Source organism: Phyllostomus discolor, chromosome 6, assembly GCF_004126475.2.
Source record: "Phyllostomus discolor isolate MPI-MPIP mPhyDis1 chromosome 6, mPhyDis1.pri.v3, whole genome shotgun sequence".
NCBI classification, from domain to species: domain Eukaryota; kingdom Metazoa; phylum Chordata; class Mammalia; order Chiroptera; family Phyllostomidae; genus Phyllostomus; species Phyllostomus discolor.
This window is the reverse complement of record NC_040908.2, coordinates 126,386,609-126,400,955: the sequence shown is the minus strand read 5'-3', so window position 1 is coordinate 126,400,955 and position 14,347 is coordinate 126,386,609. Positions and strand designations below refer to the sequence as shown.

The window sequence follows — 14,347 nt, the reverse complement described above, 5'->3', positions numbered from 1 at the left end:
CTTGACACCTGTGTGCTTCTATACAAATTCTTTTCAATACCTAGACTGTCTTTTCCACCCTTAGCTGACTATTGATTAATGATTACTACTCATCTTTCAAGATACATAATATTGTAACTTCCTCCATGGAAACTTCTCCAACTCTCTCAAGCAGAATTAGTCATGCATTTGGCTGGATTCTCAACCCCTTTGTTTACATACCTTTTATACCATCTGTAAATGTTCTGTACTGGAAGCAGAAACCACACTAGGTACATTAAGCAAAAGATTTAGATGCTTACAAAATTGTTGCAAGTATGCTAAGCTAGGTTTCCTGCAATGATTCTTAGAGTGCCATAGAACTGACCTTAGTGCAAGAGCACACACCTTACCTATGATCCAGGGAGCAAAAAAAGTTGTCAATACTTCAACTGAAATTGCCTCTTGGCAGCTACAAAGTTGGTAGATGGCTTTGGAAACACAAGGCCAAATGGCTGTGGCACAATACCCACATTCCCCAGAACCCTGCGTGCCAACAGAAGGCAACCAAAGGGGCAGGAATTTGCCCTTCCATATCATATGTGAGTGCCTCAAACTGGTGGAACCTAACTTATCCAGAACTGTAGCTGAAATGGAGTCTAGGATATACAGTTTTTAGCTTTTCAGCCTTTGCAAACAGCAAGTCTTACCAGAAATAAGGCAACTGAAACTGAGTAAGACAATTTATATCACCCACTATAGCACTTTGCAGACTGTATTTTGATATATCTGCTTTCATTAGTGGCTCATAAAGGGGTAGCAAAAAAAGCATCTTATTTGACTTTTCTAATTCCAAATACTTAGCTGAGAAAAGATATCAATAGACATTTGTGAAATGAAGAACAATTCTCTAGCATCTCTTATTTGTTTTGCTACTAAGGTGAAAGGAGAATAAGAGGCACTATTGAAACTTATTAAATTGGCACACTCCATGTATACTGAGAAGCGAGCAGGTGAGCCTGAAAAGCTGGAGTACTTGGACCGAGAGAGCAATGGGAACTTAATCTATTAGGCCTAATCCAGCTACTTCTCAAATGAAGTGTCAGTGTGCTAACTAACCACATTCCATATTGGACACACCCAACCCCAGATCCATGTATCTGGAAGTTTTCCTGTTACTTTCCTATGCACAAAGTTGGGTGTGTGGGGGGTGGGGTGGGCAGGGAGCAAACTGGATATTAGGAGAATAGCCTTTGGGAAAAAGGAAAAAAATTTGTGTTGCCACTAGGCAGGAGACTTTCACATAGGTTGGTTTCTCACAGAACCCTGTTAATGCTGTGGTCTTATTAAAAATCTTCAATGCTCTCATTTCCACAAAACAAAACTAAGCATCCTTACCCTAGTATTCAAGACCCATTACCGTAAGGTTCACAACTACTTTTAAAAAAACATCCTCCCTCCATTACCATTGTTACTTTGAGGTGTCCATTCATTGTTTAGATGGGCCATAAGCTCCCCTCCATGTTTTGCTCTTGCCATTTTCCTTTCTAGAACATCCTTCCTCCTTTCTGTTTTGAATAGAACCTTATTTTCTCTGAAGGTTGGGCCTCTCTCTCCACATGGTCCCTCTTCCTTAGTGAGGCTGGCCTTGACTTGTTCTCTTGGGTGAAGTTTCTCAAGGGAATGAGAACATGTGCTGAAAAAACTCACATCACTATAAAAACAGGCATCACTTCTGCAGCATTCTACTGGGAAGCACATCATAAGATCAGCCAAATTCAAGGGACAGGGGAATCTACTTTACTTTTGGAAGAAGTTACAAAGAATCCATGGACATTTTTATCTACCACATCCACTGTGTTCCACCTATTTATTGTCTGTTTTTATAATTAGATTGATAAATCCTCATATGTCTTATCTAGATATTTATTTTCATGTGCAGAGTGTCTGGCACAAAGTAAACCACTCAGTGCAGGCTTGATAAGTGTTAGATTGCATGTTAGGCAGTGGCTGGGACACAAAGATCTGTGGGATACATAAGATAGTCCCTGCTTCTGGTAGAACAGGAAAAATGATGAGGCAAGATTAAAAGGACCTTCTGAAACAATTACAAAAATAATTACCTAAACTGGCACACACGGGCCAGAAAGCAAGCATGTTACACCTGGTGATTGGGAAATGAAGACCTGCACAATGTTTTGAGGATGAGATTTGGATTCTTAAGTAATAGCTGGGTATAATTAGTAGACACAACCACATGAGAAATGGGCCAGGGATAAGAAAGTAAAACTGTATGTTCAAAGAGGCAGCGGCTGCCCACTTTGTCTGGAGCAGGAGCAGGTGCTGGGGCACAGGGGAAGGAGGAAGGGGTGCTTTGGAATAAGGCTGCTTGGATTCTCTCTTGCTGGTGATAGGATCTTAGAACACAAGAGCATTAGGATAAATACTGTGTTTAGGTAAGAACCAAAACAACATATTTAAAATGAACAAAAGACAGAGAGACAGGAAATAGAAGCAGCATGACAAGGGCCTAAACCTCATGCTGGCAGCAAGAATGGACAAGAGGAAGCCAAGGAAACAACAGTTATTGACCCCTGTTGTTTTTTAATACACATTATTTCATCCAATCCCTCAATGATCAATTATCCTGTGATGTAGATGTCAACACCACCATCTAACATATGAGGACAGTTAAGTTCAGAGAATTTAGGTAACGGGCCCAAGATCATATATGTGTTAATGGAAGAGCTGGCTCTTTTAACTGAGTTCAAAGTTGTATTCTGCTCTTCTCAGGATACAGAAATATTTCATTATCAAACATTTATTTTACCCCAACTTTGTGTAAGGTTGTCACCAAAGGAAGAGCAAATCTCTAACATAATAAGAGTGCCCCTGCCCTCTCTATTTCTGTTCATACGGTGGAGAAAAGAAAGAGACACTTCAAACAAAGTGCAAGAGAGTGAAGCAAGAGAGACAGAAAAAGGGACCCAGCACAAAAGCATCCAGCCACTAAGTTCCAACATAAGCATTAAACACTCGTTCAATATATATTTAGTACTTAATAAGTGCAAGCCCTGAGCAGGGTGCTGGGAAGAAAAGATGAATCAAACACTATTCCTATCTTTCAAAATAGTAGAAGCAGCCAGTATGTAACAAATAAATACAGTAACTCTTGCAAGAGAACTGATAAGATATTCTGTATACAGTAAGCCAAGAGGCAAATAAGAAGGGATTATTTCTTGCTGATGGATAGAAGAAAAGCTTCATAAAGAGAGAGAATTTGGTGTGCATATTGATAGGCAAGAAGATGGCCAAGTAGCAGAAAGGGATAATGAAGCTGTTAGTGGCATAGAGGGTACAAAGCAGAGGATATGAATGCAGTATCACTCACTGCAAGACAGGAATCACATGGAAGAGAGGGACCAGATCAGGTGGAGAAGGGCAGTTTAACTACAGGAGATACAGAATAGCAAGTAAGAGGCTCAATTTTAGGGTCAGGCAGATAAGCTTCAAGTCCCACTCTGCACTTCCTTTTTAGCTTTAAACCAAAAGCCAACTTTATTAATGCCCTAATTCCTCATCTGTAAAATTGAAATGATAACAACATCTTCCTCCTTTCTCTCCCAACTTCTGAACCAACGGCAGAGTAGACAGGTGTCAAACAGAAATCAATCTATAGGCTTTAACCTGATAAATCTGGACCTGAAGTGAAAGGGAGCTTTCTAACACTTTCTCTGAAGCCCATATAAAGGGCCCTGCATGTGAGGATAGTTGGAGCTGCTGGAAAGGTACTTAGCATTGTACCATTGTAACGGAAGCCTCTCACACTCTGTAGATCCTTGTCATTCAGAGTGTGGTCCACAGACCAGACACATTGGCATTACCTGAGGTTTTAATTGGAATGCAGACTCTGAGGCCCCAGCAAAGACCCACTGGGTGAGAGTATGTATTTGAACGAGATTCCCCAGCTGACTCCTATGAACATTAAAGTTTGAGAACACTCAAGTTTTCTCTACTGCCAGAGAGCACTAGAGAAAAATGGACCTCTGGACGAAAGATTCTATACCTGTTCTGAAAGATCCACCACTCCTCTGTAGAGGAGCCCATGAGAGATGGATAAAAGGCAGAAGATTCTACCTGATGCCTCTGTGAAGGCTTAAAGTCCTGCTTGAGGCTGGCAGGAATTCAGGATGGGTGAGAGGATGCCATCTCCTGTAAGCATAGAGGTGGAGGAGAAAGATAACCCTATGAATGTGACTCTGGAGACTGGGTGCAACATTCCCAAGATTGGGAAGGCAGGGCAAGGGAGAAATCTGAAAAGACAATTTGGAATAGTTTATAGTTTCATTTTTTATGTTTAAATTTTAGACCCACCTAGAACTTCTATGTTTCTGCTCAAATGTCATTTTATGGGACATCCTCTGAGCACCTTATAGAAACCCCTTAACACTGCCACCACCACCTCCAGCACTCTCACACCCTGCTCACCTAAGGGCTCACCTAAGGGACTGCCTTAGTTTACCTGTCTCCTCCCCTCTCCTCTAGAAGACAAGTTCCACAAGGAGTTTTGTGTATTTTGTCTGTTATTGTTTCCCTGCTGCCTAGAGCAAAGTGGCACTGGAGACATACGGTAGGTAATTGAAAATATTTGCTATATGAAGAATATGACTCTGAAATCCCATGGGGCATCAGAAGTTGTCCAATAATAATTGTTTTTATGTATCTGGAGTTCAGGGAAAAATCTGAGTTAGAGGTAAAGACAGAGTCATCAGCTCTTGATGGGAACTGAAGCTAGAGGCTGGATGTGATCACTTGGAGAGAGCTGTGCATTTCAGGGAAAGATGATTTGCTTGTTTGGTTGAGGTGATGCGGAACTCCAGGAGAAAAAGTGGTGTCATCTCCATCACACCTGGTCAGAGAGTATAGGCAGTTCACCACGAATGCCATCAAAGACAGGCACCTCTTCCCGTTTTCCTTGGACAAAGCTAGCAACTTCTTGGAAAGTTTTGTGAGGCAGACAGCCAACAACAGCATTTATCATTTATGGAAAAACACTTTAATAATTCACTGCTTCAATTAACATTTCCTGTTAATCAAGATTTCATGTCTGAAAGCATCATACCCAAACTCAGCAGGTCGGTTCCGAATCAACTCCATCTGCCAGTCAGGGAACCCAATGGGCTGAACACAAGGAGGCAAATGCCAACCTTCCAAGGCAAAGTGCTCCTGGTAGCCAAGCACCCCATGGAGTTAGAAAAAGTGAACTTCTGCCTCCAAGGGGGGCCTAGACTTTCCAAAGGAAAAGCAGAATGTTTTCCCTACATGAGAGGAAGTGATTCCTAATTAGTTTATGTCTCTCCCACATACCCTTTCATACAAGATGACTTCTCTCCATTCTTTCCTTTCCTACAAGCTGAAAAGACAACCCATAATGAAGCAGATGAAGGAAATACTGTTCCCATATTTAATCACTTATAATCTCATCATTTGCTGGTAACCATTTCTGCCAAAAGGTAACCTTTCTCCCTGAACAGAAGAGATGAAAGGATGCTTTTTACCACTTATTGTTACTATTATTTCTATTGTACTAGGATGTATAAAATCTTATTTAAAAATTTTTAACTTCAATAATCACACTTTACTGGGATGAAACCATATTAACAGATCACTAGATATCATTAAATGATCAGAAACTCTACTCTTTGACTTAAATAGCAGTTACTTAATCTCTCTGGTCTCAATTTCTCCATCTATAAAGTGGAAATAATTTCAGAAGGCTGTTGTAAGTATTAAATGGATCATTTAAAAAGCACTTTGCATATTACCTGTCCCCTTGGAGATGCTAAAACACTTTGTGTGTAACAGGTGAGATGCACTTCATACCTTCAGGGGATAAAGGTGAGTACATCTCCTCTATTCAATTATTCACTCAGACCTTTCATCCATTCGACAATACTTGTTGAATGACTACTACATACTAAGCATTGTTCCTGGAGCTGAGGGTCCAGTCAAAATCCCTGCTCCCATGGCCCCTGCAGTAAACTCCTGGAAAAAATACTAAATGAATGAATTCACAATGAATGAGCTAGCCACTCATTCAATTATCCATTAGTCACCACTCTTCCCCTCTCCACCTTGAACCTAGACCAAAAACTGGTAGATAGCTTAGACTAGAGAGGTGATAGACAGATAGGCAGACAGATGAAAATTACTAAGAAAATAATAGGTGGTGGTAGCTGCTAACTTGAAAATGTCAGAGTGATGGGAGTGGGGGCTATTTTAACTTGGGTGTCCAAGAAAGGCCTCTCTGATGCCGTGATGCAGAAGCTAAGGAGTCAGGAGCAGTGTGATGCAGGCCGATGCCCAGGTGCAGAGGTGGAAATGAACTTTCCTGTTTCAGAAACAGAGTCTTGTGGGTGGAGGGCAGTGTGGAGGAGAAGAAGAATGAGCAGGGCCTGGAGAGAGAAAGGGTCAGGCCCTGCAGCCCAGGGGAGGGAGATCTGATTTTGTTATGAGCAGGATGTTAAGTCATTGGGTGTTTTAACAGGGAGAGTGGCAAGACTGATCTATGTTTTTAAAATTTAACTGTGCAGATACTGAATTTCATAGGAAGGAAGCTGAAACAGGAGTTAGGAGGCTTAGAAAACCAGGAACACAATGCCAGAGGCCCAAACTATCATTCTTTATTTCAAATTAGACACAAAAACTTTTTTTTTTTTTTTAAAGATTTTATTTACTTTATTTTTAGAGTTGGAAGAGGGAGACAGAGAGAGACATCAATGTGTGGTTGCTGGGGGTTATGGCCTGCAACCCAGGCATGTGCCCTGACTGGGAATCGAACCTGCGATGACTGGTTCGCAGCCCGCGCTCAATCCACTGAGCTACGCCAGCCAGGGCTAGACACAAAAACTTTAAAAATTAGATGGATTCATTTAGATTTTAGAGGTAGATTCATTAGGGATTTATGATAGACTGGTAACAGAGAAAGGAAACATTTCTGGCTTGAGCAACTTTGAGAAACCCAGTCTCTACCTCTTGAAGCCACCACTGCGCCCACACGTGCAAGAACACTAGAGGCTTGCTCAGTTTGCAGAGATTCCTCCTGCTTCCCAAAATATATCAGGACAACAAAACTGAAAAGCAAACCTCCATTGTTCCCACTGTCTCATAATATTCAAGCACTGGTCTCATAAGATCAAAGGGGTGCTTGTCTACAGCAGCAGCCATAACCTCTATATAGTTTCTTCACTGCCACAGCAGGGCCACACCCTTGGATTCTAAGTTTATAACCTGGGCAGTTTAAAAGCACATGCTTAGCCTTTCTCCCCAAAGTTAAGCACTCTGCTGAGGTGGCTCAGCCTGCTGCATTTGCCAACCTCAAGCACAGACTAAGGCAAAGCCCCCGACTCCACTCAAGGCCTCATATGCTGCACTCTCAGCCTCAGCCCAGTCCCATGCACGGAGAGCTCCTGTTTGGGGACCTTCGTGTCATTTACAGCCCTCGGCTTCATGTTTGCCATTCAGATGGACCACAGGAGGTTTTCCTATCATTAAATCTGCCTATACAAATCATTTCATGTTCTTCCCTGAGCTCAGCACACCATGAGGACAGGATCATAGCTTTTGCTTAACTATACAGAGGGAAAAATGCCCTTTCAAACCTAGTCCCAGGGTATGGTAGGCCTACTAGTCATACATGTCAATAAATAACTATCCAAATGTTTTGTTCCCAATGAGGAAAATCTTCCCAATTCTATCTCCATCAATAGAAATACAATACTGCTATAAAGCCAATTTTTTACTTCAAAAGTTATGCCTTTAGCTTGGCAGGGTGGCTTGGCTGGAGTACTATCCCACACACCAAGGCATTGTGGGCTCAATTCCCAGTCACAGCACATACCTAGGTTGCAGGTTCGATCTCTGGTCAGGGTGTGTACAAGAGGCAGCCTATCAATGCTTCTCTAACATCAATGTTCTCCCCTCTATCCCCTAACCTTCTTCTCTCCCCCACAAAGTCAATAGGCATACCTCCAGGTGAGGATTTTAAAAAGATGTTACACCTTTATATAGGGAAAACTGAACTTCTATTTCTCCCCTAAAAAATGTGTAAAACTTATTTTTAGAAAATGAAGTAGTAGATGAGCCAAAGCAAATGTGGAAGCTGACAATCCTCTAGGAACATAATTTATCTTGGTGACAGGTGGGGAGCATGCCATTTTGAGGTGAGATGAACTGACTCTCAAATTAATTGGAGTAGGCAGCATCCATCCTGCGTAGCAAGGACAGGGCCTTTTAGAGCTAGTGTGGTTCCTTCTGTAAAAGCAGGCCAGGCTCAGCAATTGCCAAATGCTCTGTAATACAATGGTGAGGTTTATTGTTTCAAAATGGACAAGGCCCAGAGTCGTGCTGATAACAAATTATTTCTCTGCTGGCAAATATTAAATTGTGTTGTCTTTAACAAAAATAGTACTCACCTTGATGAGCTCTGTTTACATGTTAGCTTAGTTTTTTTTAAATCTAGCTTTTAGTTTTCTCTTTTGGAAATTAAAATGAAGTCCCCCCCACCTCACCACTCCCAACCTAACAGTGAATTGAGCAGAAGGAAACTGCAATGAGCACACAGAAGAAACTTGAAACACTATTGGAGTGTGCAAAATGCAAAGGATGAAACTTAATCCTAAAGTGTGGTGAGTTTCCTGAGTGAAGAGGGAAGGCACAGGATGGCACTGATGACTTAATGAGAGAGTTGCAGGAGGAAACAGGGATGGAGAAAGTAGAGTCAGTTGGAGGGAATGTGTACTGGGGCACATCTGTGCACAAACTACACTTGAGTTCTGAGCTTGCTCCTCCCACATCATGCTCCTATAAAGAGATGATCTCATCCTTCCCTTCTATTATTATCTTTCTGCCTGTTTTTCTGATGGAGAACAGTGAGGCTCTGGGCAGTGGCCAGAGGAAGGCTTTGTTGTCTCTGGTCCCATCACAATGCTCTGGGGATAGATTTTTGAAGGGTTTTCAGCCCATGTGGATTATAAAATAACAGCTGGTCTTCAGCAGTGACTATCTCCACAAAAATCACACCCATCAAATATGGGAAATTCAATTGCCTCTCATGGATGAGCAGAGCTGGAAAGAAAGAGGCCTGCCATACCCAGATTACAGTACGATCTCCACTCACGTGTGACATGGGAGACTGACAAGGCTCCTTTTCTTGCTTTATAGAACACATGTGCTTTAGCAAAATCAGTCTGATAGTTAATTTATGCACACTAGATTAAAATTTCCCTTTTATTTGTGATATCAGTGTAGACATTATAAATCCAAGGGAAGAAGTTTCAAAAGAAAGTATTAGCACACAAATATAGAACTTTTCTGTGTATAAAAATCTAATTCAAAACTGAAAGGCAAATGATAAACTGGGGAAAATATTTGCAATATCATAACAGATCAAGTGTTATACATTTAGAATAAAAATTCAAATGACAACAATGAGTAACTTTCCACCTGTCACACTAGCAAAGATTTTGAAATAAGAATGCTCAGTGCTGGCAAGGGTACAATGGTTTTTGGATAGCGATTTGGTAATAGGTTTTAAGAGCTTTAAATAAGTTCATACCCTCTTATCCATAAATTCTAATTTGGAATAGAGCTAAGGAAACCATAGAAAATGGAATAAAAAATTTAAGCACATAGTTGTCCTCTAAAGCATAATTTATAAGAACAAGATAAATATCCAACATTTGAAGAATGATTAGGGAGACTGTGGTGAGTCCATATAATCATACATGATGCTACTATTAAAATGATGCATATGAAATTTTTTAATGAAAACTTTTTTTTATTGTTCAAGTACAGTTGTCTCCATCTCCTCCACCACTCTCCCCTGCCCTACCCACCGCCACCTCTCACCCTCAATCCTATCCTCCTTTGGCTTTGTCCATGGGTCCTTTATACATGTTCCTTGATGACCCTTCCCCTCTTTCTTCCATTATCCCCTCCCTCCTCCCCTCTGGTCACTGTCAGTTTGTTCTTTATTTCAATGCCTCTGGTTATATTTTGCTCACTTGTTTGTATTATTGATTAGGTTCCACTTATAGGTGAGATTATGGTATTTGTCTTTTACCACCTGGTCATTTTGAAAACTGTTTAAATGTTGTTTTTAAAATGGCAGGATTATTTTTCTTCTTCTTTATACTATTATACTATTTCCATACCCTGCAATGAGAATATATTTTTATAATTAGAAAAGAATTAGCAAAAATATAACACAGATTCACATTAAAAGGAACCAAGGCCCTTTAGAGAAATGGCCGAATTTCAAGTTTGGGGTACACAGTTATAAGGTGACTCTGCAGCATTTTGTTGGTACCCCAAAACAAGGAAGCTTTCAAAGACTATTGGAATCAGTCAGGTCAAAAGACACATGGAACCAACTTGAAGAAGCTCCTGTAGGCCAAACATGACATAACTTGAGCTCTCAAAAGAAACAAAGAACTAAGTAACTAAAACACATTAAATACAATATGTTTAAAACAAGGCTTGAGTTCATAGTGTTATGAAAATAAAAATCACTGGTCACCATTGGAGGCTTCTAGGGAACTGAACTATTATTCAGAGAACTAAGTTACAAAAAGAAATCAGGAAGACTTCTGGTCAGGATGGTGCAGAGGTAAATGTGGTCTTTTCCCACAACCACATCAAAATTACAACTGATGTTCTGCACTGAAGTGCAGAACTACCATCATTGAGAACTGCCTGAAACCTAGCTGAACAAAAGTCCTACAACTAAGAATATAAAGAAGGAGTCATATCGAGACTGGTAGGAGAGGCAAAGACACAGAAGGGGCTAGTTCTACACTTATGTGTACTGAATAAAAGGCAGGAGGGATATATCAGAGACTGAGGTCCCACCTGTGGAGCAAGGGGTACCAGCCCCATACCAGGCCTCCTGGCCCAGGGTGCCAGTGCCAGGAACAGAAGCCACATGGCTTTTAGCTGCAAAAGCCAGCAGGACTTGTGGCTGAGTGAGACAGAGGGCTTCTGGAATCCCAAGCAGTCCTCTTAAAGGGGCCACACAGGGACTTACTCAGATTCAATCACCCTGAGCTCCAGCACTAGGACAGCAGCTTGAAAAGCACCAGGGACATATGGGGAGAAAGTGAATTGTCTGGCCATTAGGGCAGGAGACAGAAGTGCTGGCAAAGTCCACTGTTCCTCTTCTGAGCCCTCTGTACACAGAGCCAGCAGGTGGGTACCATATCTAAGTCTCCACACTTTGACCCGTCTTAGCGATTCCCTTAGGCCCCGCCCCACTCCATCCCAACCAACATTCAGGCCTCCCCAAGCTGTTTCCAGTGGCTTTGCCATACAATACCTTTTGGCTCATGCTCCAACTTTCCTAAAATTTCTCAAACAAGAAGCATCTGGTCTTGGCGTGCCCTCTACATCATGCTAGGTGGACCCAGGCCCAGCACTAGTGGCAGATGGCCTTGGTTCACAGACTGGCCTCTCTTGGGCACCTTCAAACCCAGCACAGGTAGTAGCCATCTGCAGATTGTTTTGTAGCTCATACTGGGTGGCACTGGACAGAACACAGGTAGTGGCTGACCTTTGGCCTGCACCTTCCAGGAGGTCACAGAGCCAGTGAACCCAGTGGACAGCTTCAGGCCATGTTGGAGCACAACCCAACCACCTCCACAAATGACACACTCAAGAAGTGGACTCAGCAGGCACCAGGGCCCACTGAATTAAGTCCTGCTCTGTGGGGTCAGCATCTACACAGCTGATCCTCCACAGTGTTAATAGCCAGTCCTTGCAGCAGATCAGCCTGGGGGTAAGCACTCCCATGGATGTGCCAATAGCAATCAAGGGTCAACATACAACAGGACAGTGCACACAGCCCACATGGGGGGTGGGGAACACCGGGGTACCCAGCACAGGTGAGTGAGAAGGCTGTACCACTGGACCCTACAGAAAATCTGCTATGTAAGGCCACCCTACCAAGCACAAGGGACATAGCAGCTCTACTTAATACACAGAAACAAACACAGGGAGGCTGCCAAAATGAGACCAACAAATGTGTCCCAAATGAAAAAGAACAAAATTCTAGAAAAAGAATGAAACAAAGTGGAGACAAGTAATCTAAGGTGCAGAATTCAAAAAACTGGTTATAAGGATGCTTAATGAACTTAGGGGAAGAACAGATGAACTTAGTGAGAACCTCAACAAAAACATAGGGAACACAAAAATGGAGACAGAAACATAAAAAGAACCAGTCGGAAATGAAGAATATACTAACCAAAATAAAGAATACATTATAGGGAATCACACCCCACCCACAGTCCGGCCCATGGCTGGGTGGTGTCTGCAGAAGCTCCCTGGGTCTGGCCCGTTGTCCTGAGCTGCACTGAGACCCGGCCACAGAGAGGAGGCCAGAGCCAGACCAGCGACCAGCCATGGAGACCTGCTCCAACCTGAAGAGTCTGTATGTTAAACATTTAATTAAAAAGCAGCAGAATTGAAAGATCCAACAGATCATTATCATGCACAGCTTTTAGAGGGTAACCTTTTTGAATGTCACTTCACAGTCAGAGGGCCTCCTATAGGGAACCGTTCTGTATGATGTGGGGAATGTAGCCCAGCCCCTGATTCAGAAAACTGACGGAGAGTGAGGTGGGCACATGGGACCCAAGCCTACAGATAGGTTTTCCTGTGGGGAATCAGGCCTGCATTGTACCTAGGCTGCTTTGAGGCTTGCTTTTTGCTTAAACTCCTTCACTCTGAATTGAGGCAGCAAATGTTTACTGCATATCTTTAAAGTAACTTCCTAAAATCTATGTTAAATATCCCAAGGATGAGTGTAACCAGTTCAATCACTTTTCCCTTTGCATTGCAAATATCCTTCTTCTCTGATGTAATTAGCAACATCCTCTGTGTTTTCTGTAAAATATAACCACCTAAAGCAAACCTATGCATATTAAATGAGGACCAGTCTCAATGTAATGTGCCTAGAAAAGCAATAAAAGCCTGTCCAGGCAGGAGTCAGGCCCCTCCCACCCCTCACTGAATAGCTGTGTCTTCCCTTTTTCTCCACAGGGCTTCTGTAGTCTGTGTGATTTTGTTTGTCACAGCCACAACACATGGACCCTGTGGGCCAGAGTCTGCATCAGCCTCCAGATTCTGATTTTGATGGAGGAGTTTATCATGGATGAGTAGTACTCCCACTGGAGTATCCCATGAAACCACCAAGCATTATTCTTCTAATGGCTAATGGACGATTTGAAGTAGGCAAGAAAATCTGTTTGAGCATCTTAGGACATCATCCTGTAACTTGGCAGCATTCATGGAGCGTAAGAACATTATTAGCTATCATTGGGTTTATGCCAACTAAAGGAGAGGAAGCCACAGGTTCTCTAGATTACACACCTGAGGAAAGGAGGGCACTTGCCATAAAATCACAAGATTTCTGTTGTGAGGGATGTAGCTGCACCATGAAGGATATCCTGTTGCTTTTAAAATCTGGAAGTGATCCAAGCAAGGCTGACCAAGAAACCAAGGAATTGGCTAGACAAATCAGTATGAAGGCAAAAGTCAATTCATCTGCAAAGACTATTGCTGAGTCAGACTTAAACCACCCTTTTTCGCTAAATGATTTATAAGGCAATGTGCCTACGATGTTCCAGGGTGCTGTTGCCAGGACATCATATGCAGCCTAGAACCTCTCAAGAGCAACCTGTAGCTAAAAATACCTCCAGGAGTCCTCGACAGCACAGGGCCCAGCAGCAGAGTCAAAGAAGGTCATCTACTTCATCAGACATTATAATCCAGGGCCAGCAACCTAGAAGCAACCACATTGATGGTGGAGGTATGCTGTATTGATTGTCACCTTGACTTTGGCATTGGCAGCTCTTACATTCCAATGAATATATCTGGCCGATGAGCACATATTTTACTTTGAGTTATAATACTAGTTTATGTCTTAAGAGCTGTGACTCAACTGCTTCATTAAACATTCTGCATTGGGTATCTAAGAATTGTTTACAAAAATTATTTTGTATGTACCCTTTGTTCCTTTTTTGATCCTTATAAATTCAATATAAGTACAGCTAGACATTCAGTCTATGCCCTGCTTAGTTTAAGGGACTGGAACTCAAGTCCTTTGTCTCACTATATGACCTGCTTTACAGGGAAATAATTTGTTATTTCTCTTATCTCAGCTTCTTTTTATGTAAATTTATCATAGTTTTGTTTATAGCCCTTTTAAATTTTTGGATAAAAGATAGTGTTTTAAGTTCCAATGAGTATTAGTAGTTACTCAATATCATGTGAATATCATGTACTGAGTACTCTGCTTCTACTTACATATAATGATATAGGGATAGAAGTTGAA

General features: G+C 41.9%; 1 pseudogene; it reads left to right on the top strand.

Moving 5' to 3' along the window:
• The first annotated feature begins 12,399 nt into the window (after positions 1-12,399).
• On the top strand, positions 12,400-13,978 carry LOC114500593 (annotated as a pseudogene).
• Positions 13,979-14,347: the final 369 nt, after the last annotated feature.